Here is a 13026-nt window from a genome sequence, read left to right on the forward strand (position 1 = left end):
TGTGTGTGTGTGGGGGGGGGGGGTCAAAAGTACATACTGTGACCTCCTCCTGCCCCCTCCGTCTGCCGCTATTCGTGCACTATTCATGCCGGTGTCCCGGCGACTTGCTTGACCCTTGACCTGAACATATTTCTTCCCTCTTCACTTCTGGCCGGCGCATAGCTTTCGGCTCAGAAGCACGCTGTCCTCTAGGTCTAATCTGGGCTGCGTGTGCGCTCCATTACACCAAGTGTCACATGATTAGCATGTGACGCTTGGTGTATTGGAACACACACGCAGCCCAGATTAGACGGAGTAAAATGTAATGTAAATGTTCCCCCTTGAAAATCAATAGGTACATTTTGATTGGCTGTTTTTAGGCTCCACCCACATTTCTAAATATTAATCCCAGTCACCCAGTGGCCAATTGTGTCAAGTTTGGGAACCCTGCCATGTAAAAAATTAAGTTGTTGGCGCCGCACAATTTTTCTAACCTTGACATACAGTCACTCTATCAAGTTTATCAGCTTTGGGGTCCTTGGTATCAATACTTTGTATATTCCCATTGAAAAATAAACAAATCTGATTGGCTGTTTGTGGCTCCTCCCCCTTTCTGAATTTGAACCCTAATCACCCAGTGACCGGCTGTACCAGGTTTGAGGCATCTGCTATTAACAGTATAAGAATGGTAGCAGCTTAAATATTCCCTTTGAAAATCGAAAGGTGAATTTCTATTGGCTGTTGTAGGCTCCACCTACCTTCCAAATTCTTAATCTCATTCACCCAGTGACCAACTGTGCAAAGTTTGAGAACCCTGCCATTAACAGTGTAAGAATGCCTACAGTTTATATTTTCCTAGTCAAATTTGTTTTTGGCTCCGCCCACTTTTTGTAACCTGGACACACAGTCACTCAATGACCAAGTTCGTGAGCTTTCAGGTTCTTGGCATCAAAAATGTGTAAATGGAAGCAGTTTATCCACCAAGGAAATCTGATTGGCTGTTTGTGGCCCCGCCCCTTTAGTGAATTTGGACCCCAGTTACCCAAAGACACACTGTAGGAAGTTTGAAGCCTCTGCCATTAACAGTGTAAGAATGACAGCAGTTTAAATATTCCCCTTGAAAATCAATAGGTGAATTTTGATTGGCTTTTTTAGGCTCCACCCACTTTCTTGAATCTTAATCGCAATCACCCAGTGACCAACTGTGGCAAGTTTGAGAACCCTGCGATTAACAGTGTAAGAATGGTTGCAGTTTACATTTTCCCATTGAAAATGAACGGCTGAAATTTGATTGGCTGTTTTATGCTCCGCCCACTTTTCCTGGATTTGTAACCTCGGTTACCAAGTGACCAACTGTGCCAAGTGTGGGGACTCTGGCTTGATTACTGTGAGAATGGCAGCCTTTTACATTTTTTCCATTGACTTGAATGGGTGAAATCTGATTCGCTGTTTGTAGCTCCGCCCACGTTTGCAGGGGGGGCCGCGAGACCCCCAGAACATATCATCCCAGGTAGTAAGGGATCTGTATACCAAGTTTCGTTCAAATCGGTCAAGCCGTTTTCACGTGATCGCGGCACATACACACACACATACATACATACATACATCCGATTTTATATATATAGATATGACCAATGGTCTAGTTAGGAGGGTCAAACAGCTTTAGAGCCCGGACGTACGCTCAAAGCTGTTGTGGGCAATAAATGTATATGTAACGAGTAGAGCGGCTACTTCCTTCCTTTCCGGATCCTATTCTCTCCTAGATTAGTAGTACACAATTGGTTATAGGGATTTCATAATCAGGGATAACTAGTGGAGGGGGAGGGGGTGTGTGAGTAGGTATTGGAATTATTAAAGGTTGTGCTCCAAACAGACGTTTAGACCTTCTGGTTGGAGCGTGTTTAGTTGAAAGATCCAGTACATCTCTCTTCTTTTCAGCATATTGTGATGGTTAGTGAAGCCCTCCATGATGTACTCAATGGGGCAAACTTTTGTACCTTCTGGATTCTCATTGTGATGTAGTTTGTAGTGTCTAGAGAGTCCATGTTTCAGGAAACCTTTTTCTATGTTGCGTCTGTGTTGGCTCCATCTTGTTCTGAGTTGCTGAGTAGTTCGGCCGACGTACTGTTTATTGCAAGGACATGTACTAAGATATATTATAAAGTTTGTGGCACAGGTCAAATTGCTTGCGATTTGGAAGGATACACCTGTTTGTGTGGATGTAAACTCTTTTTGTCCAGTTACTATCACCTTGCAGCAGAGGCAACGAGACTGTTTGCATTTGAAAGTACCCTTCGTTGAGGTTTCTTTTATGGTTAATTCCAGGTTTTTTGCGGTATCCAGAGTCTTCAGTTTACTTGGGGCTACGAGGTTCTTGAGTGTCTTCACTCTTCTGTATGTTATTCTGGGTTTACTTTGCAGTAGGGTATTTAGAAAGGGATCCCTTCTGAGGAGTGACCAGTGTTTGTTTATTATTGTTTTAACCTCTATGTGTTGATTCGAAAACCTCGTGATGAAATTGAGTTCAGGGGCACTGTTTTTATTGTTGTTCTTTTTGTTGTTTGTTTTCCTCTCGAGCAGTGTGGTTCTCTCTGTTGTTCTTGCTCTCTTACATGCTTCTTTTACTAGTCAGGACGGAAACCTTTTCTCCTTGAACTTTTCCATGAGGATTTTTGCTTGCTCATCATATGTCTTTATGTCAGTACAGTTTTTTCTAATTCTCAGAAACTGGCCATACGGGATATTGGTTTTCCAGGGCCTATGATGGCTGCTTTTGTAGTCAACATAGGCATTGGAATCTACAGATTTGAAATGATTACGGGATTTGATCGACCCTTTATCCTGGTATAACGTCACGTCTAGATATTCGATCTTCTGTGTGCTGTGATTCATGGTGAAAGAAATGCCCCAATCATTGTTGTTGAGATAGTCTTTCAACTGGTTGATTGTTGTTATCTCTCCCTGCCATATAAAGATTAGGTCATCTATGTACCTCCTGTAGTAGATGACGTTCCTCCTAAAGGGGTTGTTGGGTTCAAGTAGCAATTCCTCAAAGAGGCCCATCGTCAAGTTAGCATAGCTTGGAGCAAAGCTTGCCCCCATAGCTGTTCCTCTTTGTTGTAGGTATATGGTGTCCATAAATTGGAAGTAGTTGTGCGTTAGTATAAACGTGATGGCTTGTATGATGAAGTATCTCTGTTTCTCTGGAAATCTATCATCAGAGTTCAGGTAGTGCCAAACTGCTCGTAGTCCGATCTTGTGGTGAATGTTGGAATATAGAGAGGCCACATCTAGAGTGATCCAATGGTAGTCTTCTTGCCATTGTTGATCTCTAAGTTCTGATAGCAATTGTGTTGAGTCCTTGAGGTAGGATGGTAGATTCCTCACGTATGGTTGTAGGTGCTGTTCCACCAATTCCGAAAGATGTGCTGTAAGTGAATCAATTCCCGCTATAATTGGGCGACCTGGTGGATTCGTTAGTGACTTATGTATCTTAGGTAGATGATAAAATTGTGCCATGGTTGGGTTCGGATTAATTATGTAGTTATGATAGTAACTAAGAGAGCAAGAACAACAAAGAGAACCACACTGCTCGAGAGGAAAACAAACAACAAAAAGAACAACAATAAAAACAGTGCCCCTGAACTCAATTTCATCACGAGGTTTTCGAATCAACACATAGAGGTTAAAACAATAATAAACAAACACTGGTCACTCCTCAGAAGGGATCCCTTTCTAAATACCCTACTGCAAAGTAAACCCAGAATAACATACAGAAGAGCGAAGACACTCAAGAACCTCGTAGCCCCAAGTAAACTGAAGACTCTGGATACCACAAAAAACCTGGAATTAACCATAAAAGAAACCTCAACGAAGGGTACTTTCAAATGCAAACAGTCTCGTTGCCTCTGCTGCAAGGTGATAGTAACTGGACAAAAAGAGTTTACATCCACACAAACAGGTGTATCCTTCCAAATCGCAAGCAATTTGACCTGTGCCACAAACTTTATAATATATCTTATTACATGTCCTTGCAATAAACAGTACGTCGGCCGAACTACTCAGCAACTCAGAACAAGATGGAGCCAACACAGACGCAACATAGAAAAAGGTTTCCTGAAACATGGACTCTCTAGACGCTACAAACTACATCACAATGAGAATCCAGAAGGTACAAAAGTTTGCCCCATTGAGTACATCATGGAGGGCTTCACTAACCGTCACAATATGCTGAAAAGAAGAGAGATGTACTGGATCTTTTAACTAAACACGCTCCAACCAGAAGGTCTAAACGTCTGTTTGGAGCACAACCTTTAATAATTCCAATACCTACTCACACACCCCCTCCCAGGGCCGGGCCGAGGCATAGGCTGGAGAGGCTCCAGCCTCAGGGCGCAGTGTAGGAGGGGGTGCACAATTCATTCAGCTGTCATCCCTAATTGTGTATGAAGCAGAAAGAAATAAGAAAATGGGATACATAGCAGTGACTGCAAGCCAGATAACTAGATATTAAGGTGTTGGGGAGGTTGTGGGCCCTGTGGCCCGCTTAGTCTAATAGCAATCAATTTGTGACGGCTGGGGTGGGAGGGATGGAGGGGCGCACTTTGGTGTCTCAGCCTTGGGATCTGAAGAACCTTGTCCCTGCTCTGCCCCCTCCCCCTCCACTAGTTATCCCTGATTATGAAATCCCTATAACCAATTGTGTACTACTAATCTAGGAGAGAATAGGATCCGGAAAGGAAGGAAGTAGCCGCTCTACTCGTTACCATATACATTTATTGCCCACAACAGCTTTGAGCGTACGTCCGGGCTCTAAAGCTGTTTGACCCTCCTAACTAGACCATTGGTCATATATTAGGATAGGATCTCTCCCCTAGGCCCTTCTATACCTCACAACCCCCCCCACCCCCCAAACCCCCCCATAACCCCCCCCCCCCTCACTGTTAGTGGGATGCTCAAGGCTCATCGTCCCACCCGTCAGCCCCATCCATTAAATTGGGGGCAGCCCTTATTACTAGATTCCTAATACATATTAGTGATTGGGTACTGACTTTAACTATTAGCGCATGGCTCGTTTCACTACCGGCTCATGAGGTGCACTCTGATGCCCCTGCTACAGTAGCGTTACCTTGGTACAATCAGAGACAATATTGTGGCCGTGACATTGAAAAAGATATATGAACTTATGTTCCTCCTGTGTATAATTATGGGTCTTTCTGATTAAACAGTAGTATTGTACTTAAGGGTTTTATTCATTCCCCCACTCATATATGCTTCTGGTTGCTAAGCGTTTGTGTTCCCCCCCCCCCCCCTTTTTTTTTTTTTTTTTTTTTTTTTTCATATGTTATTATTCTTTATATTTATAATTATTATCTTTTTATTTTTTATCTCCCAGATTATGTTTTTACACTAGGTATACTTCTATCAACTATTGTGTATATATATATATTTTTATTCCCCCCTTCTCCTGGTATATACCCACAGGCAGCTCCGCTCGTGATATCTGCAGCAATTTCAGACAGGCACGCGTCCTATGGCGTGTGTTTGTCTCCATGGTTACGTGTTTACACTATGGGACTCCCCTACGTCATGGTTCCGCCCCTTCTCCTTTCCCCCCGCCCGGCGGACCAGAGCGCACGTCTACACAATGACGTGCGCTTGGTTACTACACACAGTCCTACTAGGGCGGGGATGCCTAGACGCGTCTCCCGCACGGAGACGCCATACACCCTTAGGAGACCGCGTCCCACCCATTTTTCCCGCTGGCTACATTAGCATCTGTGGTGAGGAAGCCACGCCCCTCTCTACCACCCCCTTGGTATCCAATGGGGCGAGCTGCGAACATACACGCCCACCTCCACCGCCCCCTCAATAATTGATAGCGCTATAACCTCCAGGCAGCTATGACAGCGGCGCTCATTTGGCGCCCAGGCGTACTACAGGACACTCCAGGTAACTTCTAGTTCTCCTACACGTTGGTTGTTTACTTACTCGTGTTCCTCCGACTTTGGGCTGCATTACACACTGCGCTCCCTAACTGGTTCTCTACCTATTTACTATACCCTCTTAGTCCATCCCTTAGCCCACTCTTCCCCCTCATACTTAACTATCCATACCCATATATAACTCATATGAGTTAGCCTCTTTTAAACACCCATATGTAACCTTTTATATTTTTATGTCTTATGAGATTTTGACACTGGGTGTTATCACCCCACCCACATTGCTGCACTACTAAGATCATACATATGAGACTACAGCCTAATACCTCCCTCTTAATCTTATCTGTAGCTATCATAGTTCAGGGCAGCACTTGTCCTTTTAGGCTAATGGGCCACCTCGATACTCCTGATATATATGCTATACTAATCATTCATCTAGCCCGACCAAAAGGACTACCTATGGTAGGTATTTTATGCTTTTGCACACTATATGTATTGATTTACATTATGTTTTTTTCAAAGTTCTGGCTATTTTAGCTATATGCATTTAATGTTTTTTCTTTACAATGTGAATCCTGAGCGCCTTTTGTAAACTGTTTTTATGTTCTAATTTTAAGCACGTATATTTGACCTGATGAAGCGGCTGTGACCGTGAAACACGTTGTCGATGTGCACAAATAAACTCTGAACTTTCTTTTACACGGTTTGATTACTACTAATAAGGTAGGCTATCTTTAGAGTTATAGAGCTGTGATATCAGTTACCACATACACGCATACAAACCAGGGACGCTACCTAAGTCCTCTCGATCCAACACGGGCGCCTCCAACCACTTCTAAGCTTATGCTACATCCTCCTAGAGGATCCACACATGCCAGGTATACCCTGTTATATCTGAACTTTTTCTGGAGCGACGACCAAACCGGACGGGAAAAGGCCGAGTGAGGGCGGTACTCCCCCACATGCCAAGACGAGTGGTTGCCTCCAGCAACCCACACTTGTGAGTATTATTCTTACGCTAGTATTATACTGACGGCAGTCCAATGTTAATACACCAGATTGGGCTCCCGATCTCCCTGTATTTTTGTCGTTTCAAGTTTGTAAGCCCATAGGGAAGCATGGATCTATTCTACATGTCCAGCAGGGGAACTGGCGTGAGTGACACGCAGTTTGCAGAGTAGCGCAGAAAAGCAGCCAGCAGATCCTTGCTTAAAGAGTACCTAAATTATAAATTACAGTTTGCTTGAAACCTAATAAGTAGCTAAGATATATAAAATCACACACAATAAAGTGTGATTTTCTCACCCCCAGGGTCTGTATTCCACGTATGGGCCAATATGCAATTCACTTTTTCGCCTGAGTTTTTGATATTTTTACAACTCGTCATAAAATGCCTTTTAAGTCAATAGCAAGCAAGAAAATTGTCAAACTAAATTTGATGGTACTTTTTCACCAATGTTTGGTTACTTTTTCAATTGTAAAATGCTGAAAATGTATTTTACAGAGAAGATAAAAATTATCTCCTAGGAGATAACTTAAGTGAAAAAATTAACTGCATATGGGTCATGGTCTTGAAATCCCGACCCCAGTGTGAATTTGGGCCCTGGGCATTTTTTCTTTCTAAACCGTAGGTGCAAAGGATGCTGGGGGATTGATGTCATAACTCCACCCCACATGTTTATGTGATCTACTATAGACAGGCAGACATCGGAAATAAGAATTATAGCAAACAGACAGGATAAGACAGGCTGCAACAGTTCTCATGTGTCTCTTCACTCCTACACACTGTGAAAAGAGATGTAATTTGATCCAGGCAGGCAGAGAGCCGGGGAGGGAGGGGCAAAGGATGGAAACAGGCTGGAAGGGAAGACACCATGCTGAGGGTGTACTTTAGAAATAAGGAAGTGCTACTACACATATAGATGTGAGTGTTCTATCCACTACGATGTACCAGATGTTAACTTTATATGTTCATCTAACTGTACACAGTGCATAGACTACATGTATGTATTGCCATTCAAACCTTTTCTTGTTTGGAGGTGTTCTTTAAAGGGAACCTAAACTAAGAGGGATGTGAATGTTTCCTTTTAAACAATACCGGTTGCCTGGCAGTCCTGCTGATTTTTTTATGCATTAGTATTGTCTGAATCAATATAATAGTAATAATAATAATAATAGTAATAATAGTAGTACTTTTTTTAATAAATGGGAGGAGGGTCTGGGCAAATTTTCTATTATTATCATCGACATGCTCATCGAGCATGATCAAAAATTGTTAATTGATGTTAAAACCGGCATCTCTGATCTGGAGACACAATTGGCTAGATTGGATAAAGATACCGTAGTGAAACTTTTATCACTGCTTTTAAAAAAGATATGGAACAAATGGAGCAGTCCATTATTGAAGGGAAGAGAAAGAAATTAGAAAGAGATCGACATGACTATGATACTGGTACTGCATATAGGTGGACACACTGGGGTAACGGATTAGACGGATTAGATGCAGACCTAGGCCCAGACCCTCCCGCACCACAGGGTAGTGGCAAGGGTCCACACCGTAAACCCACCGGTGGACAACGTGGTCCATCATTCACCGACCAATCAGATGTACAAAGTTATTTTTCATCAAGCGACACAGAAGAAGAACTAGATGGGGGGGAATATAAGAAATCCAAAATCCCCACTGGGGACGCCTCGGTACCCCATACGCAGGAGACTAAAAGACCATGCCAATCCGGCAGATTAAGCATTATTAATTTATCTGAGTATGTATTATCAGTACATGAAGTTGCTGTCCTGCATAATATTGGGCGATGATAGATTATGCCTAGATATATCCATTTATGGTTGCTGGTGGTATGATCATTTTAATTGATTTTATTATCTTTGTATAGTGTTTATTGATGATTGGTAATAAATTGTGAATATATTTTTGAATACTGCAAATGTGTGGTGCTGTGTGAAAGGATTCATGTCCTCCTTCTTTGTATAACATACAGGCTCAGAGTGCAAGAAACCTTCCTAAGCGATCTAGAATTACCTCAGCAATTTTCATAGGGCAGGAATTGGGTAAAAGAATATCCACTACTAGAACTTTTTAGAGGGGGAGGAAGCTAAGAAGACCTCGCTATATCGGGCATGGAAACATTTAGGGAATGACTGTGTCCTAAAGTGGGTCTCCTGTAATGCTATACTATCAGGTTTATGGTGGATGTAGCTCAGAAAGGCTTTTCTCCTCTTAGAGTGGACATTAAACCACCTCACATTATGTGAAATCACCTTAACCATTGACAGTCTAGACAAGTAAGGCATCCAGTGGCGTAGCTAAGGAGCTGTGGGCCCCGATGCAAGTTTTACAATGGGGCCCTCTAAACACTCTATAAATAACAATTGATACGGCGCTCCAATCCCTGCCAATGGCAACTACAGTGTAAGAGGTGCAAGAAGGGGATGGGGAGTAGCTTGTTACTGATTACCCCCAAGCACTCTATACATAGCAATCCCTGCCAATGGCAACTACAGTGTCAGAGGTGCAAGAAGGGGGCGGGGAGCAGCTTGTTACTGATTACCCCCAAGCACTCTATACATAGCAATCCCTGCCAATGGCAACTACAGTGTCAGAGGTGCAAGAAGGGGATGGGGAGCAGCTTGTTACTGATTACCCCCAAGCACTCTATACATAGCAATCCCTGCCAATGGCAACTACAGTGTCAGAGGTGCAAGAAGGGGATGGGGAGCAGCTTGTTACTGATTACCCCCAAGCACTCTATACATAGCAATCCCTGCCAATGGCCACTACAGTGTCAGAGGTGCAAGAAGGGGATGGGGAACAGCTTGTTACTGATTACCCCCAAGCACTCTATACATAGCAATCCCTGCCAATGGCAACTACAGTGTCAGAGGAGCAAGAAGGGGTCGGGAACAGTTTGTTAATGATTACTACTATTCAAAGTATCTATAGAAGTGATTATAATGAGCACAGGACCAATAGAGAGCTAATACTGTAGTTGAGGGAGGGCCCTTCAGGGCCCCTCTGGCCCAAGGGCCCCGATGCGGTCGCTACCTCTGCAACCCCTATTGCTACGCCCCTGAAGGCAGCTAAGAATAACAAAAAGATCACAAGACCAAAGGGCCATTCGGCATAATATGTATAGGTTGACAAGGACTTAAAGAGACTCTGTAACAACAAAAAGATCCCCTGGGGGGTACTCACCTCAGGTGGGGGAAGCCTCCGGATCCTAATGAGGCTTCCCACGCCGTCCTCTGTCCCACGGGGGTCTCGCCGCAGCCCTCCGAACAGCCGGCGACTGTGCCGACTGTCAGTTCAATATTTACCTTTGCTGGCTCCAGCGGGGGCGCTGTGGCGACTTTCGGCACGGAAATAGACGGAAATACACGATCTCCGTCGGGTCCGCTCTACTGCGCAGGCGCCGGAAACTTGCGCCTGCGCAGTAGAGCAGACCCGACGGCGATCGGGTATTTCCGCCTACTTCGGCGCCGACAGCCATCAGAGCGCCTGCGCAGGAGCCAGGAAGGTAAATATTGCATCACGGCTGTACGGAGGGCTACAGCGAGACCCCTGAGGGACACAGGACGGTGTGGGAAGCCTCATTAGGATCCTGAGGCTTCCCCCACCCGAGGTGAGTACCCCCCAGGGGCCGTTTTGTCGTTACAGTTCCTCTTTAAAGTGGATCCGAGATAAACTTTTACTCATTGCATAATTGTGTTCCCATCATATCGTTTATAGGACATTCCTCAAGCCAAATACTTTTTTTTTTCTGACTCAGCTCATACTTACTACCCAACTTACATCAAACTGGCTTCATAGATGCCCTCTCATGTTGGGAAATATTTGCATCATAGTCAGAAAAAGATAAAGTTTATATAAAAAAAAAGCTCTTTAATACATAATATAATTAGCCTTTACATTATTGGCCTTCTGCAAAACGCCTCCCGCTCTGGTGTGCACCACCCCATTGAGATACATTGACCAAGCGTATCCGCAGCCGCAAGCGGATCTGAAAACGTTCAAAAAGCCGCTCAGTGTGCACCAGCCCTAAGTGTGAACAGTGTTACGTGCAAATTTTCACCAAAGTCAGTTTCATATTGAAAATGCTATAGAGAAATTTTCATGAAAAATAGGCCTGTATTTTCGCGTTTTCACATTTTTCACTGAAATGCAAAAGAAAAAAAAAATGATATTTTTACTGCAATTTTTTTACTGTGAAAACCCTTATAATCGATATTTCACTGTTAAAATTCTCAGAAAAAATAAATAAATAACAAAACAAACTTTGCAATGGAATTTTTCGCTCAAAAATAAAATTTAACATTATTGTAGCGAAAATAAATGCGAAAAGAATATTGGCATTTTCGCTGGTCATCATTGTGTGTGAACACTGAACACATCCATGGAAGCTCATACAAAACGTATTGTGTACAAAACTGACAGGACCGGAAATGTACAGATTAATGTGACCACACCCATAGAAACACATCCAAAACTGACGCCAACTGTCAAACACTGACAGGACAGGACTAGACACTTATTACGTTATGTGTGAACGCAGCCTAACTGAGAGGCTTTTTATTGAAATCTCCAGAAGTACAAATACCCTTAGGTCAGGGTCACACTTATTTGAATTGATGTGCATTTTAGAAAACACATGCATTCTTTCTGCATTCTGTATTCTTCCTGCACTGTATGCCTAACGCATGCATTCTGCATGCAATGCTTTCCTATAATGAACAAAAGGGCGCGTTTCACATGCGTTTCACATGGGTTTTTGCCCAAATAAGGTAATTTGAAAATTATATATTTTTACTTAATAAATATAAAAATTGATTAAAAACCGCACATGGAAACGCGTGAAAAATGCATAAAGATGCACATGTAAGACGCAAATGCATGAAAAATCGCAAAAACAATGATTTTTTTTTCTGCATGGACAAGTGCGACCATAGCTTTAGCTGTCATGTGCTATCTCTGCACTTCCAACTGTGACCACAACTGCCGCTGCAGGGAGACTGTTTACACTGGAAAACATCTACACACCTGAACAGTCACATATGTTACAAAACAAAAACATTTGCTACTCATAATTGCTCCAACAATATCCAGTATGAAATGACTTTTTTCAGGGGAAGTATTATTTAATGAATATATCACTCTACAGATACTAATACAGAATATTTATTATATTTGTAAAGGTCAGGTGAGCCTGGACAGCCGGTGATGTCACACACACAGGAAGGCGATGATGTCACAATGCTGCTGTATGCATAGATATGATTGGTCCACACAGAAAGAATGTGATGTCATAATACTGCTGTATGTATAAAATCTCCACTCCAGCCCCCCAGTGTCAGTGTTGTTTTTTCACTGAGTGTGAAAGCGTCCTTTGAGTGTGTGTCTGAAGTTCACTTCAATACATATCTATCAGTTCCTCTAACTAACATCAAGTAGGAACTGCCCCCCTGCCAGTCATGGTGGGGGTCCCCATGCCCCCCATGTGGGAGCGTGGATTCATCGAGAGATCAGTGGTTCCTCTGCCTGCCATCCAGGAGTTACGCGAACTACTGATCGCCGTGCCGGAGGTTATTGCTCTACCTTACAAGCCTGCGGCATGGAACTGGACTTTTGAAAAGAAGTCCTTTGAGCACCTGCCAGTCATCGCAGAGGAAGATGAGCTCCGATCAGCCACCCCGGAGCAGGCTGACCCCAGCGCACCGCCCCAAGCCAGTGGACAGCCGTCCAGCCTTCCTGCTGGTCAGCCAGTGGGAAGACTTCAGCGCTTTATGGGCCGTGTCAGGGCAGCTTTTGGCAGACTCTGTTGTTGCCTCACCCGCCGCAACAGAGATGTTTCCTCCACAGCAGATCCTGCAGGTAAGAATTACTAGAAATAAGGGATACCAGGGGCTTGATTCACAAAGCGGTGCAAAGTGTTTGCACGCCTGTGAAAAGCCCTTTATCACGCCTAAACTCAGTTTAGGAGTGATAAGAAGAAACTCGCGCGATCTCCCGCGCGCAAAGTTTTGCGCGCGTAGCGCACCGCGCTGCGCGCGCAGTGTGCCCTGCTTCGCGCGCAGCGTCCATTGAGCCCTA

The sequence above is a fragment of the Hyperolius riggenbachi genome, chromosome 3 (assembly GCF_040937935.1).
Source record: "Hyperolius riggenbachi isolate aHypRig1 chromosome 3, aHypRig1.pri, whole genome shotgun sequence".
In the NCBI taxonomy this organism is placed as follows: domain Eukaryota; kingdom Metazoa; phylum Chordata; class Amphibia; order Anura; family Hyperoliidae; genus Hyperolius; species Hyperolius riggenbachi.